General features: G+C 30.6%; 1 pseudogene; it reads left to right on the top strand.

The window, feature by feature from the left end:
* Positions 1-212: 212 nt before the first annotated feature.
* LOC107853556 lies at positions 213-1,812 on the top strand (annotated as a pseudogene).
* The last annotated feature ends 8,945 nt before the right edge of the window (positions 1,813-10,757 follow it).

The raw sequence follows: 10,757 nt of genomic DNA on the forward strand, positions 1-10,757 counted from the left end.
TTCAATCAAAGATTGTTACTGTTAATAACATTAACATGACATGTTTAACTATACATAAATTCAAAAATTATATTTGATAATTATAAACAATTTAATTAAATTACAAGATTTACAAAAGTTAGCCAACTGGTACAAAATTCTCTGACTTAAGAGCTTGATGCAATCAAACTTTATCCTATTTCAACATTGCCGCTAAGCAACATTTTCTGATGATGGTGAAGAGTATTCTCCCACAACGTCTGTTGGTAGGTTGGCTTTCGAAGTTTAAGTTTGAAGCAAGAGATCACCACTTATATTGGTTCTATAGAGTTATGGTGCGCAAGAAAGGAAAGAGAGGTGGACTTAGGGACAGACTGCGTCACGACCATTCCATTCGTCTCTAACTCGACATATTCGTTTTAGTCATATTTGACACATATTTTAAAAAAAAAAAAAAAAAAAAAAAAAAACTACCTCTTGACTAAAAGAGAATCCCATGTCGCCGGCATTGTCCTTTGTACCAAAGAGACCAATTTGCAGCTTAAAATCCGCAGCGGTGGTCATGATTATGAGGGCATTTCGTATACCTCTGATGTCCCCTTTATTATGCTTGATATGTTTAATCTCCGCTCAATTTCCATAGATGCCAATGATGAAACCGCTTGGGTACAAACAGGTGCTACTTTAGGGGAACTTTACTATAACATTTGGACGAAAAGTGAAGTTCTTGGTTTTCCGGCCTAAGCGGCGGGGGATATGGTAATATGCTTCGTAAGTTTGGACTCACCGTTGATAATGTATTGGATGCACGACTGGTGGATGTTAATGGTAGAATTCTCGATAGGAAATCTATGGGTGAAGATGTATTTTGGGCAATTAAAGGGGGTGGTGGTGCTAGTTTTGGTGTCATTTTAGGCTTCAAAATCCAACTTGTTCGAGTCCCCCAAATTGTGACTTACTTCAGAGTTGAAAGATTTTTAGACCAAAATGCTACCGATGCTATTGTCCAGTGGCAGAATGTTGCTAACAAAATTGACAATCATCTCTTCATGAGATTACTTACACAACCCTTTACAGTAAACAACACAGAGAAGGCCAAGGGTGCAAAGGACACAAAGACGATACGAGCAACGTTCATTGCGTTCTAGTAGATTAATGTCTCTTGTAAGCAAAGAGTTCCCTGCTTTGGGTTTAACAAATCAAGACTGTTTCCAAATGAGTTGGATTGATTCAGTCCTGCAGTTTGCAAATTTTGACAACACGACAAAGCCAATTATCTTGTTGAACAGAACAGGAGATTCATTAAATTTCGTAAAAAGAAAATCAGATTACGTACAAGAACCAATTCCTAAAGCTGGATTGGAATCAATTTTCCAGAAGATAATTTCATTGGGAAAAGCAGGACTAGTTTTCAATCCTTATGGAGGAAGAATGGCTGAAATTCCTGAGGACGAAACTCCATTTCCTCATAGGAAAGGGATTCTTTTTAAGATTCAGTACTCAGTGACTTGGAATGAAGAAGGAATAACAACAGAGAAAAATTACCTTACAGAGATAAGAGACAGTTTCATGACCCCGTATGTTTCAAAGAATCCTAGACAAGCCTATTTGAATTACAGGGATTTTGACATTGGTAAAAATGATCAAGGTCCACAGAGTTTAGAAGAAGGAAAGGTATATGGGACCATGTATTTCAAGAACAATTTCGATAGGTTGGTGAAAGTAAAATCAATGATCGATCCACAAAATTTCTTCAGAAATGAGCAGAGTATTCCTACTCAAACTCACTATGTTCATGCCCAAGGGACAAGGAAACTCATGAAGATGTTCTAAATTGTAAATTCCATTTTACTCCTTTATATTTTGAGTTCATAAAAAAAAAATGTTCTGCTTAATAAAGTTAGAAAACAATCATAATAATAATAAGATAAATACCTTTTAAAATCATCGGTTGCACACTCATTAGGTAAATAAATTTGAAGGTAAGAAACTTATAACTTGTCTTTTTTTATGTCAAAAATGTTTACGTTTTTTTTTAAAATAAGAGTAGGAGGTTGATTAAACTTTTAGGAGAAAATAAGTGGTTTTTAAGACTAACATAAACTATTTTTAGGACCAAAAAAATGTGGAGTACTTGTTTTTCTTTTTTTTTTTTTTTTTTTTGAAAAAAAAATCACTTATAGGTATTTTAAAAAGTTTGGCCAAAAAGTTATTGTGCTCCCAACAATTTTTCAAACTATCATCAAATACAAATTATTTCTCACCTACAGTACTTTTGTGATATTCAATAATCCAAGTGTCACAATTTAAGTAATAATCTAATTATATTAGTGTTTGATATTTAAATAAAGAGTTTAAAAATTCTATACACTAATAATATAAATTATTTCCACTGTCCTTGCTTTTTAATCTATTTAAAAACGAATGTCATAATTTTATCATTAGAAATAAATTAATTTTGAAATTATTTTTTACCCATAATAAAAGATTTACAATCACGCTACTTTTTAGGTTTCTTTTGAACAACAAATTTTAAAGTTCTCCTTTTTTCTAAAATAAAAAATTTGAGTCAAATTAAATAGTGTTACATAATTTACCAATAGAATAATATTTACACCATTTCATTTATAAGATAACTGGACTAGAGTACTTGGTCACACTTTGCACAACCATAAAAAATATTTCTGCGCAAACATTTTTTTAATTGAAAAATAGTCATATATGATTCTTTTGAAATTAGTTTTGGATATATATCAATAATTCTGAAATCAACAAATTAAAAATACTATTACTTAGAGTTCTAGATAAAAATCGTGCTCTAAAAAACACACAGGTTTATCTGTTAAAAAGATATAAGGCTAAGATAAAGAAATACATTCTTTATACTGCCTAATGAGTTATTACACTATTTTTTTAGATGAAAAAACACTAATCACCATTTTAAAGGTGATAAAATTAAATAAAGATTTACAAGAAAAAATTCTTGAAAAAATTATAGATCATCTTGTCCAAGAATAATGGTCTATTCATGACTATTCATATATGGATAGTGATGATGATCCATACTATTGGTGTGATAATGGTTATTTCACTGATTAAGTGAATAAAAATTTCGTATGCACACCCTGTTTGCGAACAACCTCATTTATTGATATATATAGGTCTTCCTCCATTAGCAGTTTTTTTCGAAAAACTTTATTTATTTTGATGTGGATGGCAGATAGGCCTATATTTCTTGATTTTAACATGACTCCTTACAAGAGTTATTTCTATCTACTATTATCTAAAATTAATCAAGTTATTAATGACTATATATATATATATATACGTACATACATATATATACTAGTTTAAGTGTACGCGGCTTGCGCGTGAACCTCACTTTAATGAGTTCAAATATTACACTAAATAGAATATTTATTTAAATAATAAAGATGAATATAATAATTAAATTTTATATCTTTTGAGTATGTAAAGATGGAGAATTTATTATTAAACCTAATCTTTACCAAAAATATTTTTAAAAGTCGATCGACATTCATCTACCATTTGTAAATTGCAACAAAATAATACAATGATAGAGACATCAAAATAATATAATTAAATCTAATCTTTACACACAAATAATTTCTCAAAGTCGTCTGATATTCATCTACTACCAGTAAACAATAACAAAATAATACGATAATAGAGATATCAAAATAATACAATTAAATCGAATCTTTACATAAAAAATTTCTCAAAGTCGACCAACATTTATCTGTCACTTGTAAACTGCAATAAAATAATACGATAAAAGTGATATAAAAAATACAATTAAACTTAAATTTTACACAAAAATTTCTCAAAATCGATCGAGATTCATCTACAAACTATAAACTACCACAAAATAACAAACTAATAGAGATATTACGATAATACAATTAAACCTAACCTTTACCTAAATTGTTTTTTAAAGCTGACCCACATTCATCTAGCATTTGTAAATTAAAATAAAATAATAAGATAATAAAGAGATCAAAACAATACAATTAAACCTAACTTTTACATAGGAAATTTTTCAAAGCCAACCGACATCCACCTACGACCTGTAAACTATATAAAAAAAATATTATAGTGATCACAAAGCTTTGATTTTGATCCAATTAATTCTTGTCTGAGCGAAAATTTTGACCCTAAAGAATAATTTTGAATGAAAACAAAGAAGATATATATATACATATGTTGAATTCTGTTATGATGACAAAAACAGTGAAGAACTTGAGGGTTAGAAAATCAAGCATCCACCAATCTAGACATGTAATCGAATCAAGTTAGATGAGCATCAATCATATTCTCCCAATGGGCAAACCGGTTTGTTCTTTAGTTTAACGTACATCTCAATATTTATAGAAGTATTTCCTTAATAGAGTCTAATTTTAGGTGTATTTTTCTAATTGAATAGTAGAAAGAAAAATATTAATTAATTCTCCTGTCATATATTTTAGGAGTCCCATATATTTTAGGAAGTATAGTAGAAAGAAAAATATTAACTAATTCTCCTACCATGTATTTTAGGAGTGCTATATATTTTAAGAAGTATAGTTAATATAATAAAAAATAATTAAATAATAAATTAAAAAATAGTAAAAAGATAATTTTGTCTAAAGAAGAGTCTTTGAATGAAGGGCAAAAAGTTTAAATTACTATTCTAAGGGCCTTCACACTTTAAATATATTATAGATATAAATATAAATATAAATATGTAAAGGAATATTGTAAGAATGCTGATGTGGCACCTCTCAATGGTCTCTAATTGCTTCATCTGTTTTTCTACTTTTTTTGAATTTTTTCACATTTTAAAATTAAGAATGTTGTGAAATTAAGAATGTATGCTATGTTAAGAATACAATAATTAAGAATAGATTAAAGATACAATTGTCCTAGGCTACGTAATTAAGAAAATTAGACATACAAAGCTACAGAATTAATGAAATAACTCTTCATATTCATTAGGTTACATCATTAAAATATTACTATTTAATTTCAATTAACAACAAAACTCTCCATTACCTAATTAGTATAGGATTTGAAAGGTTTTTGCAGGCACCATTAAAATTAGTATATAAATAAACATACAATATGCACTCACCATTTCAATTTTTCATAAACTAGAACGTAACTTGTGCAGTATAATGAATTTGCAGAAGATAGTAGGATAGAAAGAATGATCCAACGGCAAAGGTCATATAGTCCAAGATTATTTTATACTCTCAAAGCATAAACATTGCTACTACTTATCTTGTGCTTGTGTACAGATCTTGAACTAATTACACATTCGAGATATTTGAGGGTGAATCAAGAAGAAGAAATGAAGCAGGAATCAGAAATTTTGAAAAAGTTTTAGGCTAAAGTTACGGTATATTTGATAAGTATAATTTTCAATCCTGACTTTCATATGAATGTTGTTATTTTCTTTTTCTTTCATCTCAATATTTATTCATTTTTTATTTATTGAGATGTCAATAAATAAAAAAAAAAAAGGGACAAAAAAGGCTTCATATAACATTGTGAAATTAAAGCTCAATTTACAAATAATGATTCATTTATTTTGTTTCATATTTAGACTTAATATGTTCCATTTATAGTCTCCCTAAATTTATAGAGAATAATTATAAATTATAAATGGTAAGAGATATTATTTGAAAATAATCAAAAAAGTGGGGATATTCTAAAAATATTACAAAAAGATTAACTTGTTATGAATGTATTTACATTATAGTGAATGTCTATAAAAAAAATATAAATAAGATCTATCAAGATCTATTTGATATCTATTAGGATATGGAGTATCGATCTTATAGAGAGAAACTAGGAGTATTTTCTCCTATAAATAGAAGAGTTTTTATTAATTGTACTCTCAAGAATCTTATCATCTCTCATACCTCAAGAGAAATAACAATTACTCTCTCTTCTTTGTCTACTTTTCTTCTTTATTTTTTATTATTTTATAACATGTTATCAGCACGAAACTCTGATAATTTCATCTATCTGCAAGATCTAGTGTTGGTTACGGTGAATTCATGGTTGTGGATAACTCATTGATTCTTTACTGAAGTAAATTGGTAATCCGTTCAATTAATTTTTATTTTTGGTAATTTGCAAAACTTATCTTTATTACATAATGTTCTGATTATTTAATCTCTTAACCTTGCTTTTACTCGATCCACTGACTCTACATACTCATCATATGAGTTTTACAATTTTATCTCTTAGGCACTGTAAAATAGCATGTAACACTATTGAAAATATAAAGGGTTTCTTTTAAGGCCAAATCCATCGGTAGCCCCCTAGGCTTGGCATGATATTTCACTTAGACATCTCAAATGGACATTGTTCATTTTTGATACCTCAAGTGGCCATAAAATATGTCACTTTGACACCTTTCGACATCATCACCGGTGAGTATGTCTCACTTGCTGCCAACGTGGAAAAAACGGTCAATTAATTTGTGTCAACTCATTTAAATTTCCACATCACTATATACACCTATGATTATTATTTTTATTAAAAAAAGATTAAAATACATGAAAAGGAACCAATTATAAAAAGACATTTGTCTTTTTTATAAAAATAATTTTTATATAATTAATTTAAATAAAAAATATTAATACCCCCCACCCTATATCATCTTCCTAACACCCCACCCCACCCCATATCATCTTCCTCATCCCACCCCACCACCTAAATCGCTTTCCACCACCCTACCCTCCCCTACCCCACCCACCCACCCACCCCTTCCATATTGTCTTCTTCAATCCACAAACACCCTCACCCTCTCCCCCATCCCCAACGTTTTTTTTTCTTTTTATATTCATACATTTTTCTTCCATTTTCTTCCATACCCACTATTAAATTTTCACCACCATCATAGCATCACAATTACTAAACTCAACCACCGAAATAATTACCATTAAAAATGTCATTATCAATTTTATCAATTACTATCAAAGTCACCACCAATATCATCAAATTTACGAGCCTCCATCAATCCTCTATTACCATCATAGAACCACCATTATCAAACCCATCATCATTGGAATCGTCATTGTTATTATCAATTTTATGAATTACCACTAAATTCTCTCTCTAAGATATGATCTCCAATCAATGAAAAGTGATAATTGAAGAAAATTCCCCGTGAGCTTATCTGTTACAACCTTGGCACCCTTCACAGATGGGTAGTTAGCCCTAAATGTCTCTTGAAGCATATAATCAGAGACATCGACTGCCAAGTCACCAACAAATATTGTATATTCAAGAGTATCAACATGTTTTTCACCAGAACCAAGAGAAGCCCAGTTAAGTCTGAAATTTTGCTCAATATTAGGCATCAAGGTCCCATTATATGCCTACAGATTTCTTTCTGCGGCAGCATAACTAACAAACTCAATAAATTCACAACCCTCTGATTGTCCAGTTTGCTTGTTACGAATAACTTTAGCAATCAATTACGTTAAGAAAAAAATAGTGAAAAACAAATGGATGGGGTGGGGGTGGCGGCAACGATTTGGGGGTGGGGGAGGGTGGGAGAAGACGATTTTGGGGGTGGGGGTGGCAACAATGATTTGGGGGTGGAGTGGTTTAAGGAAGATAATATGGGGTGGGGTGAGGTATTTAGAAAGATGATATAGGGTAGGGTGGGGTTATTAATATTTTATTTAATCAAATTACTTATATAAAAATTATTTTTATAAAAATGACAAATGTCCTTTTATAGTTGGTTTATTTACATGTCATATACTTTGAAATGCGCCCCAAAGAGAGTGTGATACACTCTCTTTGGTGAGTCAGCAAAAGGTGTCAAAGTGACACACTTTATGGCTACTTGAGGTGTCAAAAGTGAACAACATTAACTTGAGGTGCCTAAGTGAAAGATAGTGCTAAGTTTAGGGGGCCACTGATGGGTTTGACCTTCTTTTAATATTCTTTAGTAGTATTATTTAAGATGGATATTGCTTTTAACCACTGCACCATTTTAGTTTATGCTAGTATCTATACATGACAATTGCTCCTAATATGATGATTAAGTTTCAGGAATGATGTTCGGGGAAAGTCTTTGTATAACATCTTAAAATTACACTTATGTTGTTAGAATTGGTTCTACAAATAAGAACGGATTGGATTCCTCTATGTCCTAATGACTTGAACATGAGATCTAGCGTATTTTATCCAGTTGTGGGTAAGACGATAGATTTAGATCTCATCACACTAAAGAATAAGACATTGGGTTAGAGTCTCGGTGCACCATGATGATAAGAACTGGAATGAGGTCTCATCGATGCCTAAGACGCCTTATATGAATAAGATGTTGAGTTTGAATCTTAATGCACCATATTAGTGATATAATGATGGCTAAGGTAAACCAATGCTCCATTCCCTGAAGTTAATATGGTAGAAATACATCATATGTATGCGTCTATTTGCTCTTGTAGTAGCAATATCTTGAAAGAGGTTCTAAGATATCATAATTTGATAGGCTTAAGGCACTACTAGATTTCATTCCCGGGAAATGAGAATTTCGAATGTTTTAAGTGCATATCCAATCCTTAAGGTGAATGCGATAATATTTAGTAAAACTTATTAATACAAACATGCACTTGATTGTGATGGTATCACAACTCACCTCCTAAAGAGGCAGAATAACAGAGAAGAGGTATTTTGAAATCTACTTCTAAAGTAGTAAATCTGAAATTTATTCATGTAATAGTAGATCTGAAATTTACTAAAGTAAAAGATAGATGTCATGGTAAACTTGGATTTTGCCAGAATAAAAGTTCATAAATTGATATGAACATTTGCGACATCCCAAAAATGTGCATACTGAGTGTTGAACATATATTGAAGAATTAGAAAATTCTTCATTACTTTTAATGTTTCTTGTTCTCATGATAAGTTGGTTAGACCAACTAATTTTGGAATTGGATCCCTTAAAATCTGAAAAGTATAAAAGGTGAATATGGATCCGTTCACCAGTCATGTGATCTATTAAGATGCATCGATATAAGATGATCACTTGTACGTTTATTGTCAACCTGCAGTGTGACATTCATAAAGTTTCTTGCTCAATAAAATTAAGTTAAGAGAATAACTTTCAGAGGGTGTAATCAAGACAATTTATCTTGATGATGATGGTTTGACTTTGAATGCTTTCAATAAATAGCGAAACCATTGTTAATGAGAATAAAGTTTCATGTGTTGGTCTGAAATATGATATGTTGCATACAATAGCACTTGTATGCATTAGACCAATAAATTATGATTATTTCTTCACTCTTTATTGGTTCAAGGTCAGGAACCAACTGTTCCCTAATAATTTTGATGTACGGTATGCGATTAATGAATATACCATGATATGCAAAGATGGATTCTTGAAAGAAGATGAGGTTGAATGTTAGTTTTCCTAACATAAAAGGGAGATTATAAGTATGCTATGAAATATTTTAGGAATTATCATCAAATCCTCATTCAAAAGATAATTCAAGTCAAATGCCGGAAGCATCCATTGACTCAAATTTAGTATCATATTTAAGCTACAGATGTTTCTATTTTGCATTCTTAAAGGACAAAGTCTATGCATGCATGAAGTGTGGTAGACTAATCGGTTCCAAATGAAATCATCCTTGAAAAATAAGGAACAAATAATCATAATAAGAAGGCAATGTACTCTTGAAGAGCCTATTACATAACACTTCATGAAACCTTATGACAGGTTCAGGTACCTGAAAATAATAAAGTGATGAGATCTCAAAATATTATGTCGCATTGTGAATTGATACAAAATGAGAAACTGTCAATGATATCTTTGATATGATATTTGCACAATATTGTAAAAGATTACAAGGATCTGAATTCTACATTAATTTAAACATGCTAATGTCGAAACATTTATCAAGTGTGAAAGGGCATCTTGGTAAGAATAAAACTTATTTGATTTGCACTCCAGACATTAGAAGATGTTACACACAAAATATTGGATATTATCAGTTGACAAAAATCTATATGAAAATCTCTAAAGGATTTAAAATGTCTGAAGCATATAAAGTTTTTGGGAAACTTGTTTATTATCCTTATAAGGGATAAATTAATGGTTTGATTATTATTGAAACTCTTGGAGAGTTTTCAAAAGCAATAGATTATTTGTTGAGAAATATAGAGTACCATATCTTAGTGACATTGATGCACAACATTAATGTATCTTGCAAATATTATAAGGCCTGATATAGCCTTTTCAGTCAATTTGTTAGCAATGTATATTTCTTCTCTGACTAGGAGATATCGAAATGGGATAAAAGACATGATCTTATTTTATTCTAAAGATTACAGTCTCGATCTTGTTGATTATGCTGATGCTGGGTATTTAACTCGCATAAATCTCAGTCTCAAACATGCAATGCATTCACATGTGGGGATACTGTCATATCTTGAAGATATACAAAGCAAACTATCTAGCCACTCTATCGAACCATGCTGAAATTATAGCTATTCATGAAGCAAGCCAAGAATGTGTATGGTTGAGGTCCATGATATATCTCATTAGAGAAAAATATGATTTGAAATATGACAATGTACCCACAATTTTATACAGAGATAATGCAACATGCATAGCACATATTAATGGAGGATTCATAAAAAGAGATAGAACGAAGCCCACGTCATCAAAACTTTTCTACATACATGAGCTACAAAAAAATGATGATATTAACGTGTAACAAATTCGTTCAAGTGACAATGTGGCT

The sequence above is a fragment of the Capsicum annuum genome, chromosome 7 (genome assembly GCF_002878395.1).
Source record: "Capsicum annuum cultivar UCD-10X-F1 chromosome 7, UCD10Xv1.1, whole genome shotgun sequence".
Lineage (NCBI taxonomy): Eukaryota > Viridiplantae > Streptophyta > Magnoliopsida > Solanales > Solanaceae > Capsicum > Capsicum annuum.